The sequence below is a fragment of the Felis catus genome, chromosome B2 (genome assembly GCF_018350175.1).
Source record: "Felis catus isolate Fca126 chromosome B2, F.catus_Fca126_mat1.0, whole genome shotgun sequence".
Classification (NCBI taxonomy): domain Eukaryota; kingdom Metazoa; phylum Chordata; class Mammalia; order Carnivora; family Felidae; genus Felis; species Felis catus.
The window spans coordinates 85232468-85244898 of NC_058372.1; the positions used below are offsets into that span (position 1 = coordinate 85232468).

General features: G+C 36.2%; 1 pseudogene; it reads left to right on the top strand.

Annotated features, from left to right (window-relative positions):
• Positions 1-8119: 8119 nt before the first annotated feature.
• Positions 8120-10533, top strand: LOC101099804 (annotated as a pseudogene).
• The last annotated feature ends 1898 nt before the right edge of the window (positions 10534-12431 follow it).

Consider the following 12431-nt stretch of genomic DNA (forward strand, 5'->3'; position numbering starts at 1 on the left):
GGGCTGGGAATAATTTATGTTAGAGAACTTGAAATATTTGCTGGCTAGTTACAATTTTAAACTGCATTAAGTTTCACTTCATAGGTGACTGTGCCCAATTCCCAAGGTTGAGCGAATCACTCAAGTTTCACATCACTTCTAATTTTACTGTGGGTCTATTAAAAATGCAAAACTTGCTGGGTTTTCCCATTTCTGCTAAGATCTTCAGATTCTATTTTATGTTAAAAGACTTCTATATTCATTCCCTCTGTCTCTTTCTCTCCTTCATTCTCTCCCTCAATCCTCCTACTTCCTATCTACACATCCATTCTTCCTAAACTGTGGCAGATTAGTAATAATTTATTGGATTGTTTTGATGCATCATGTTCCCTCTACTATTTTGGATAGCCAGGTAAGACAGTCCATTAAAGCTTTCCAGAATGGTATGATATTGTCTTTGACTGTCATGTTTCTAGAGTTTACGGCATAAGTTTGAACTCCATACTTGCTGTTGGTGAATTTTTTTGTGCATATCCTAATTACGTGCGTATGTGTATATGTGTGTGTATTTCACTGGATTTTGTTTGAGGACTTCAAGAATACAGTGTCACTCATTCTGCCATCTTTAAACAGATTATTGTTTTAAGATTTCCTGAATAGTATGAAATTATTACATTAATTTCTGAGTCTTCAAAATCCATAAATTAACTTTTTTAAGTCTACATACAACTACAGCAAAATTAAAATTTAGAAAAACAGTGTAATGCTATGGATGATTTTTTTCTTCTGAAATGACATTGCTGCTGAAAAATGTGAATGTTACACTGACTGCTTCATCATAAGTTCTTTGATTTTGATGAGCTGATACTGTCTAGGTTCAGGGGATGGCTTGATGCTCCCACTCCTTTTTTCTGTTTAAACTATGGCTTTTCTTTGATGTGAACATATGTGTTAGGCTCCCTCCCTTATTTGTGCCCTTATTCATTCATTATTTTATAAGTTTGATGTCCCAGAGACTGTGAACACTGAACTCACTTGGCACTCTTCATTGTAATGTGGTCTCAGGTAAGAATTAAGGGAATTATTTTTTTTTTTAATTTTGTTGAAATGGAAACATGACACTCCAAAAATTATACAGGCTCCTCACATACTACAGAGAAGATGGGTACCGATAACTTTTTTTAGTTCTTTTACCTCTAGAGCTATGTAAGGTAAGGTATCGAGGCAGGTGGGTCAATAGGCAGTTCATCCGAGTTGGGATGCTCCAGTGTCTTCATAACTTCCATTTGGAAATATGTGCTATATAAGTCAAGTGCTGATGATGAAAAGAAAAAAAAAAGTAGCTATACATTGACACTCAGCCCACATACAAGTTTAAGACTTTCGTATCCTAAGGCATATTCTAAAGCATTTCAACTTATGTGTATATTTTCTTTTTAAAGTCCTGGATCCTTTAAATTTGTTATCCCAGTGTTTTCATTTTTCAGATCTGTATGATCAGCAACATCTTTGCTCTGTAAGGGGAAAGCGAAATCCCGTTGCATAGTGTCATTTTTGATATAGTTCTTAAAAATAAGGGGGCAAAAAGGAAAGACAGGAAGAAGGAAGGAAGGAAAGTATCAAGGATGAAATTATGCCCTTGTTGAGCCTCTAATTTTCCTATGAATGAATTGTAAAGTAAGCAAGGGGTGAGGGGAAAGTGCCATATGTTCTTTTTCCAGAGGAATGTGTCTTAACAACAGATCAGAAGTCACCTTTAAATGCTGACTGCAAAGAAACCTTCAGTTGCTTATTCTGCAGAGGCAATTTTTGCCTTCTTTTTGCTGAGCTGCCAAAAGGAGAATATCTAAAAATAATTATTTCTGCCAGTTGAGTAATTAATGATGGTCTTACCAAATGACAATTTTATTGAATGGCATTAGACAAGATGGATTAGATTTTTATTAAATGGTATTTCAATGTTTCAAGGACTCCATGAATGCCTCATGAAGAGTGTTCATGCTAAATCAGGGAAAGGTGTTTTTACTTTTCATGTTAACAACAAATGTGTGGTAAATACAATTACTTTTCTTTCAAAAGCAACAAGTTAACCTGTATTACCTCACTGTGCTATTATTACTTACATCATGCCTAAAATTATTAGAGAATACAAATTAATGGCTATTTATTTTTGCCGACAGACCTAAACCAGTAGTTCTTTAGCTTTTTATGTCAACTCTTCTAGGGATCTGTGTCCTTGCCCTTTTCGCCACTTCCCTTGCTTCCATCAGACTTGCCCCATGATAAAGAGTATAAGCGTTTTGTTTCTCAGCATACTGATTTGCCTGGCTCCCTTTTTCTACCATATTCACTGCTGAAAACACAAGAAAAGAAACAAACATGGGAAGAATCTGTAAATATCCTTCAAGGAGGCTAAGGGACAGTAGTTAAATAGATCTATGACAATAAACTGATGCTATTTTAGCAAAACATCTGCCACCTTCTAGAAGTCAGCCGTTGCCTTTTTCTCTCTCTGATCTGACATCACCTACCCTGGAAACTCTCTCAACCTAGTAATTTCTCAATGCTGGAGTGCTTACAGGGCTGTCTTAGGCCCTCGCCTTGTTCTCTTAGTGATCTCACTGAATCCCGTGTCTTTAAAATACCATCGATGTGCTGACAATCAAATTGTATATGTACAGTCCAGAGCTCTATCCAAATGCCAGTCTAGTTACATACTCTGCAGGCTACTTAACATCTCTACTTGAATGTCTAATAAACCTTTAAAAACTTACAATCTCTAAAAATGAACTGATTTTTCCTGACAAATCTGTGCTATGTGCTGACTTTCACATCCCAGTTAATGGCAAAGATAATAATGATTTGTTTAAATAAAAATGTTAATGTCATTTTCTTTCTTTCTCTTACACCACACAGTCTGTGAGTAAGTCATGCCAGCTCTATTGAAAAAATATATACAATCCAACCATTTTTCACCATACCCATTAATACCACTCTGGTTTGGGTCACCCTCATATTTCACCTGGAATACTGCAATTATTTAATAATTGATTTATTTCTTTCAGCCCATGGCCTTTCTACTACAATCTATACTCAGTACAGAGGCCAGAATGATCCATTTGAAATGTAAGCCAGATAATGTCACTTCTCTACTTAATGCCCTGTGATAGCTCGACATTTTACTCCGAATAAGTCATTAAAGTCCAATTTAATTGACTTTCTTCTGTGACCATCCTGCTTTTTCTCACATTCTCACATGCTCCACATCAGTCACACTGAATTCTTACTTTTTCTTAAACCCAGAAAGAATGTTCCCATCTTGCTGTTCCTTTTATCTGTAACACTAATCTCCTCAATATTCTCTCGGCTCTCTCCCCGCCCCTGTCCTGTTCTTTAAATCCTTCTTTATCATCTTTTCCATGAAGCCTGCCATGACCTCACAATGCAACATTGCATTCTCTTTCCATTTCCACCTGCAGGACACTGTTCTCTTCTCTGTTTTTCTTTTTGTCCATCTTCTAACATACAGCACATTTTACTTCTTATTTTTGGTATCTATTTTCTACATCTCCTATTAGAATGTATGCTCCTTGAAAGCAGTGAAATCTGTTTTGGTTACTGAGCAGTGATAGCCATTTTCACCAGTCAGCCTGTTCTCTAGACAGGGCATCTTGGCCAGCCAGGGCTCTTCCTTTCACCTGAAAGTGAGCTTATCCGGATATAGATTCAATTGACCCAGTGAATAAGACTATCATATGAGAGCCCTTGCTGGACTGATATTTCTGCTAATCCACTTAGGGATAGATTTCCACATCACAGTGTCACAAAGAGTATTGGGGAAGTTTGGACATCAAACATGATTAATCATATCATTACATTTCCTAATGTGGGAGGGAATACCCTTTAGTAACAGTGCATGATTCCAGTATGCAGTTATATATTATGCTAATTTTTCACTTAGAATTTTTTTTTAATTTTAGAGGCACAGAGAGCACGTGCATGTGAGTAGGGGAGAGAGGCAGGGGGAGAGGATCTTAAGCAGGCTCCATGCTCGGTGCAGATCCTAATGTGGGGCTCAATCCCACAACCTTGGGATGATTACCTGAGCCATAATTGAGAGTCAGATGCTCAACCAACTGAGCCACTCAGGCACCCCTGCACATTTTATAGTGATGTTCATGTGTATGATTCATACACAAAAATGGTGTAATTTGATTTTAACTGTAATCTCTATGTTTTTACTATTACCATAAGTATATTTACTTTTTTGACAAAATATTTTAAAAATTAATGGTGAATTCAGGCTGCTTATACACAGAGATACAGAATGAAATGAGCAGCCGCTGAAAATCCTATCTTATTCAAGACTACACTAATGACATAAGTTTTTTTCTTGAAAACTTGGGATTTCAAAGCATAGCTCACAATATTGCATAATGCTATTTGGCAAGTAGAATTTCTACAGAATTGGAAACTTCAGAAATTCTAACAATGCACTAATTTTAGTTTTTGAGTACTAAAATTTATGCTCACTGTTTACTAGGAAGTAGCCTTAATCTTTCACAAAATGAAAATCTTTGGAATTGTATCATTGTAGTGTAAGAACTAAATAAGGAATTGTGCTTGAAATTGGCCTGTAACACATCTGAAAGGGCCTGAAGATATGAAAATCAACGTTTTAAGAAGTTCCAGCTTCTTTCCAGCTGACACAGTCATTGGTTGTCAGTCACAAGTATAAAAAATCCTACCAGCAGCGTTGGTTCACATCAAGCTGGTATGAAGGAAAACTAGTCCGCATGTTTACACATTTTCACTTTCTGTCACCTCACCCCTTCAACTTCTTCCAGAACTCTGGCCCTCTGTGACCACATGATGGTTGAGAACTAGGACTGTAGGATTTTGTGGAAGAAAAGCTTAAAAGTGGGCTGATACGAGTGGCTTTATATTTCTTATCTACTTTGGGGAAAATCCCCAATAAGGCAGGATAAGAGTTACTCGTCCCATTCTACAGAAGAGGAAATATATTTGGAAAGAGTAGATGACCCAAAGTTGCTAAGCTGGCGATAAGTAAAGCCATGACACAGAATTGATATCGAGTCTTTCTATTTGTAAAGCCAAGGCACAGAACTTACAACCCAAGGCTTTCTATTCTGCCATAAAATTAGAAAGTTGGACTAGATGATTTCTCAAGTCTCTCTGTGCTAATAAGTCATGGTTCTCTCATTCTAATCATGGAGAGATGAAGGACTGCATGGTGTGAAAAGATGGTTAAATATTGATGGTGTCAAAAATGGAAGGACTTTCACATGTTTATATAACCCATTGACCCAAGTAGTAGTTTCTACTGAGAGTTGATTGGAGTTATGTATTTGTTACACACATCATTTAATTAATTCCTTTGCATCTACTGACAAACAGATCAAAAGCTTTTATTAATTTTGCTTTTTTTTTTCCTGGAGATATTAGAGCTAAAGGATAGAGCCTTTCTAAAGGAGAATACAAATTACATTAAATGATTTCTGAATAAAAACCCAGTTGTTTATAGTAGGATATTCAGTCAACAGTAGACTACTTATTACCCTTGTTTGTTGCATAATTTTCATGTTTCACTGATTTTTTTCCTCCAATAGACTGCTTTTTAAAATAATGTTTTATTTATTTTTGAGAGAGAGTCGGGGTGGGGCAGAGCGAGAGGGGGACAGAGGATCCAAAGCAGGCTCCGCGCTGACAGCAGAGAGCCAGATGCGAGGTTCAAACTCACCAACCAGGAGATCATGACTTGAGCTGAAGTCAGACACTTAACTGACTGAGCCACCAGGAACCCTATCTTCCAATAGACTGCCTTAAGTGATCATCCCTAGCTAAAAGGGGAGTAAAAAGAAAAAACAATAAAAACATCAAGGTCAGAATGAATCCATTGTCTCTACTCCCCAAACAGTATTATGGTGCATTTGTAAAAGCAATAAACATCAATATTTAAAGATCATATTTCAAAGATGAGATGGTTTGAACTCATCATGTTTTACATAAAAGAAAACCTCATTGGTCAGTGAAGTTAAATATCAGCTCTGGAATCCAGGATTTTCTGAGTCCCAGATGAATTTGCTTTTAGATTATTATTGTGATTTTTTTCAACAAATGAAGGGAAAATTTAGTATTCACAATATTTTATTTGCTAGGAAATTATAATATATCCCTTTGTGGGAAAGCTTATCAATATTACAAATATTACATCCCCTTTGAACTAATTAAGAAATCCACACAGCTTGCTCCATTGACTTACAACTAAAGGGATATAAAAAGAAGATGACAACCAAGGACCATTAATTTTTCCTTTTCCTTCACTGGTAACTGCTCATTTAATGAAAATATTTAGTTTAAAAGCAAGATAAAACAAAAGGCTTGTATGGCAGTAAGTTAAATAAGCATGTACTTTCTTTGAACCCAAGCAGAATGTTTTATTCATTGTATCAGAGTTCTAAATACCTGCCAATTATGTTAGGGTAGCACTAGACAATTTCATGGCTATTAGCCAAACTCTGTGCAACTTAATATATACATGGCCTGCTTTATATTTAAAAGGTTGGGTTCAAATAAGGTTGAACTTTTATTTGGATTACAAATTTTCGTATTTTTATTTCTATCAATATTAAGTAGATAGTCTTTCCATTTCATATTTGAAATTTGCAATTGCTTTTAGCATTCCCACATGTTAAGAGAAAGTTAACATGTATGTATTATTGTTGAATCACTATATTGTACACCAGAAACTAATATAATACTGTGTGTTACTAACTGGAATTAAAATAAAAACTTAAAAACAACAACAATAATAACAAAATTAATATGTATCCTCATGGTATTTTTAGGGTTCTTTATCTATTAAAACTAAATTACACTTTCTTTGGTTAAATAATCTGACAATCATATTTATGATAAAATGAATGGAAAGATATATCTATATTTATGAATAGTGGAAACACAATTATATGTACTTGATAGCATGACATAGGAAATAGATTGCTTATTTAAAATGCACTGATAATTCAACACTATGATTTTTAGGGAACTGCCTGTCATATAGTGAACACTCAGCAAATTGTTAACTACTCTCTTTATGTGTCAGGATTCCCAACCAGTCAACTTTCCAAACACATTAATTTCTAAGGAATTACACTAGATAAACTTCACTTCCATTTTCCTCATTTCCTGTGATCACTGTAAAAGAGAGAGCTAAGTAGACATAAAAAGCACAGGGTCATTAAAAGGCTTACAAATTCATTACATAGGCAGGTTGACAGGTATTGCTTCTTCCCAAACAAGGTTTGACCACTACCCAGTCAGACTGATAGTTTCAGCTTATACCTCAGTTTCCTTGATATTATGGCTAGTAGTAGAGTGTAGCTAGTGTGGTTGGATCTGTTTCATTGGTATGGCCTTAAACTTCATCAGAACAATATACATATGTTAAAAATTTGCATATCCCAAACTGTAGTACAACTCTTGATAGATTTTTTTCTGACATTCAAAATACTTTGTGCACTGAATTTAATGTTTTTTAAATAAAAAGCTGGGGGCAGGGGAGTTCTATAGTTTTTGGTAGCAAGTTGATACAGGTTTGTTTAGGTTAGTTTTGTTTTTCCTTCTTTTAGAGTAGAAAAATGTCTCGTAGCACATGCAAATATTAGCAAACAAAGTATTGATTTCTCTTTGGAATAAATACAGCTCTCTCATGTTTGGAGGAGTTTTCACTTCATCAGCAGCAGCAACCTCCGCTTTATATGTGCCTTCAAAATACAGTGTCTTTCCTCAGTACAGTGGACCAAACTGATAAGAATACACATTTCCAATTCCTACCACTCATAATGCCAAGTATAGATTTCACATATTAATACTTAACAAAGGTTTAAAAAACAAAAAAATTAAATTGCTAAGTAACAAAACAGAGGGAACATCAAGGTAGAACAATTACCATCTATGAGGAACTATGAGCGAAGGGTGTTAAATGCAAATCTAGCGGTTGGGACCAGGTCTTTAATGTATATAGGGACAAACGCAGAGCTTTGTATCCAAGAGGTAGCATACTGTACTTGAGCTTCTATACAAAATATAGCTTATTGAAAAGCTACCCAATAAATGAAAAGATGATGAGAAAATCTCCATCTTTCAGCCTACAGAAGCTACCAGGAAGCTTCCTGTCTAGCTGATACTAACAGTGGAGGATTGTGATAAGGATTAAAATTCGCATAACTATATCATGAGCTGAGGTCAAGTCCAAATTCACACTCCTCACAAGATGTAGGAACCCAATAAAAAATTATAATTCATGTTTATTTAATATTAAAATACTAATTATGGTTAAATACTACGATTAAAAAGATATCACTGTGGTCCTATTAGAAGCAAACAATCTAAGACTCAAGGAATCTCACTCTCTCCACTGACAGACATTATATAAACCCAGCTGGAAAAAAAGTCCCCAATAAAAAATTATATACCACTTGAGGAAACACAACTTGCTTATTCAGTTGGATATTTTATCTTTTGAATATTCCCCATTTTGTTTTTCCTAATCAAAACATCTCAAATATTTTGCATAATGGTGGCCAAATTTAAATATCTACTTTGCTGAATAGAGTTACAAAACAAAATTTGCAAAATGCATCCCTGAGAAACTACAACAGCTAAAATTTGCTTTATAATAACAGTTAAAGGCATAATTAATTTAATTAATTATGCCTGACCTCATTCCCCAAGCAGATATGCAGTAAACATAATGATCTCTAGAGTACTGTTTTTATCTTTTATCAAAAACTTTAAATAACTTAAAAGGATTTTTACAATTAGCCCATGACTGTATTTAAAATACTATAGTTTGTCACCAAATAAAACATACTTTGAAACTGGTCTTTTCTATTGAAATGATCACATTAAGAATATCTGTATTCAGACTCTCTGCTCTTCCTCCATTGGACAGACAGCCGCATATTCTGGTGCAGTGCCAGCCGTGTCCCCAAGACACAATGGTGAAGGACACAGTAAACAGATTTGGCTGTATTGGGTGCCTGGTCGCCAGAGCTGCTTTTAATTCTGGCAAAGTGGATATTGTCGCCATCAGTGAATGCTTTGTTGACCTCAGTGACCTGGTCTACATGCTTCAGTAAGCCCCCCCACCCCGCCTCCCCGGCATATTCAATGACACAGTCAAGGCTGAGAATCAGAAACTTGTCATCAATGGAAAGCCCATTTCCATTTTCCAAGAGTGGGATCTCTCCAATATTGAATAGGGTAATGCTTGTGCTATGTTGTGGAATCCACTGGAGTCTTCACCAACATGGAGAAGGCTGGGGCTCACATGAAGGGTGACGCCAAGAGGGTCATCATCCCTGCCCCTTCTGTTGATGTCTCCATGTTTGTGATGAGTGTGAACCATGAGAAATACAACTCCTTCAAGATTGTCAGCAATGCCTCCTGCACCACCAAATGCTTGGCCACTCTAGTCAAAGTCATCCATGACAACTTTGGCATCATGGAAGAACTCATGACCACAGTCCATGCTACCATTGCCGTCCAGAAGACCGTGGACAGGCCCTCTGGGAAGCTATGGCATAGGGCCTGAGGAGCTGCTCAGAATATCATCCCTGCTTCTGCTGGCACTGCCTAGGCGATAGGCGAAGTCATCCCTGAGCTAAATGGGAAGCTCACTGGCATGGCCTTCTTTAATCCAACCCACAAAATGTCAGTTGTGAATTTGCTCTGCCGCCTAGAGAAGGCTGCCAAATATGATGACGTCAGCAAGGTGGAGAAGCAGGCATCAGAGGGCCCACTCAAGGGCATCCTCGGCTTCACGGAGGACCAGGTCGTCTCCTGTGACTTTAACAGTAGTACCATTCCTCCATCTTCAATGCTGAGGCTAGCATTGCCCTCAGTGATCAATTTTTAAAGCTTATTCCCTGGTATGAAAATGAAATTGGCTATAGCAACCAGGTGGTGGAGCTTATTGTCCACATGGCCTCCAAGGAGTAAGAGCCCCTGAATTACCAGCCCCTGTGAGAACAGGAGGAAGAGAGAGGCCCCCAGCTGCTGGGGAGTCCTTGCCCCAACTCATCCCCTGAACACACTGAAAGTCTCCTAACCTCTACATAGTTTCCATCCCAGAGCCCCTAAAGAAGGAGAGGGTTTGGGGGAACCTGAACTTATTATGTTGTATGAAAAAAGTATACCCTTCCAAAATATGTGTATTTAGATTCTACATGTAAATTTCACTTACTATCACACTCTCCAAATTCATCCATGTTGTCATGGATGGCAGGATTTTTTTTTTCTCCTTCTCTCTCTCTTTTATAGTTTAATGTGTATTAATAATAAATTGACAGGAACAGCACAGAAGACAGACATTAAAAACCTATATTTGCAAGTAGGACAACATTAGAAATGTATAGTGAATGGATAGAATCTACTGTATGATAAAAATGCCACAAACACTATTGTCATCAGTAAGAAATTTACTTGTTTTGAAAAAAGCCAAATGCTGGCATTGTCCAGAAAAACTTAGCAGATTTATTTATAATTGTTATAGAGTTGAACTGCTGAAACATGTTCACTGAACATTTTGACTTGCATTAATGCTTTATGTTCTGCATTTATATTAAAAATTCACACACAAATGAAATAATATTCAGCTTAAATATGTATTAAAGATGAATATATATGTATAATCATATATATATATAATCACATATTCTTTATTAATCTGTCAATGGACGCTTAGATTATTTCTACAGCTTGGTTATTGTGAATAATGCTGCAATTAACATGGGAGTAAAACTATCTCTTTGAGATAATGATTTTGTTTCCCTTGGATATATACCCAGAAGTGGGATTTCTTGGTCATATGGTAGTTCTATTTGTAATTTCTTGAGGAGCCTCCACACTGTTTTTCACAATGGTTATATCAGTTTACATTCCCACAAACAGTATATGGGGGTTTGCTTTTCTCAACATCCTTACCAGCATTCATCTCTTATTTTTATAATAATAGATTTCTTAACAGCTGTGAATTGATATCTCATTGTGGTTTTTGATTTGCATTTCCCTAATGATTAGTGATGTGGAGCACCTTTTCAAGTACCTGTTGGAAGTTGGTATGTTTTTGGAAAATTACCTGTTTAGGACCTTTGCCATTTTTTAATTGGGTTGCCTTTTTTTTTTCTTTTTGAAGCTGAGTTATGTGAGTCCCCATACTGTATTTATTCTAGCAATGTTAGAATACGTGTTCCATTTATTTTTGGAACCCTTTTTTTATAATGGATTTCAGAAAATGTATTACCTGACTTTAGAAAACCCATTATATAATAATGGGTCAAAGGCCAAGATTTCCTGTTCAATGCCTTCCCATTTTATTCAGTTTAGGGTTTTTGTTGTTGATGTTTTTGTTTGCTTCCTCTCAACATCTGCTTAGCCACTATTTGTGCCTGTTTTAGAGTTGGTTATTTTGATTAAAGCTGCATGATTCTGTGTATCAGAAAGATAAAGTATTTGCTATGATTTTAATTAGGAATCTCCTCCAAATCCATCACGTATCTGACTTAGTTTCATTTGTATGTTTCCAGCCTACTCAAGGGCAATATGTGAAACAAGTCGATATCATGCGTGTAATTGACTGATTGCTGTTAATTTGAAATATGTGAATTTGAGAACTGCCTTTATATATATTCATTAACATGCCATCCTTCACTCGAAATGATCAAGCTCTTGGCACATCACTAATAGGATATTTGTTTTGTGTTGTTTTTTAGTGGTCATGATGAATTTGGGCTGATCCATTCCATACACCGCTGTCTGTTTTTTCCTGTGACTAATGGGCTATATCTGGCATGGCAGGCTTATAGATATCCTCTGCCTTAAAGGAAGACAAAAATGGCAACAAATTATAATGTTGGGTTTATTTACTAGGCCAAAGAATCATCGATGTATTATAAAACTATTACCTAGTAAAAAGTTAGAATTCTAGAATTAGCTAGTCAAAAATTGGGTAACTTTAACCGAACAAAAATTAAATTCACATAAACTTTACTCTCATTCTACATACTATCAGTATTACAGTAAGTAACTTGCAATTAATGACACCAAGTTAAAATGCCAATAAAATAAGGGCTAATGCAAAAACATAACAGTTTGGTAAAATGTAATATTGTAGTGGTTATGAAGCTATTGTCTCTCAGCTTCAACACTCTTTTGTCTCTCCCTCTTCTACACTCTTTTTTTGTAGCTGGAACTTCAATCCTCCTTTATTAAGAGAGATATACAAGGAAGAAGATATGGTAGGAAAAGAGGAGAAAGAACTTTCTCTTGTCCTTTTGCTTGTTGGCTCTCCTAGCACAATAATGTCCCTTTGCCCCTGCAGCTCTTCCTTCCAATCCCCTGCTTCCCTGGGTGCTCCAAAACCAATT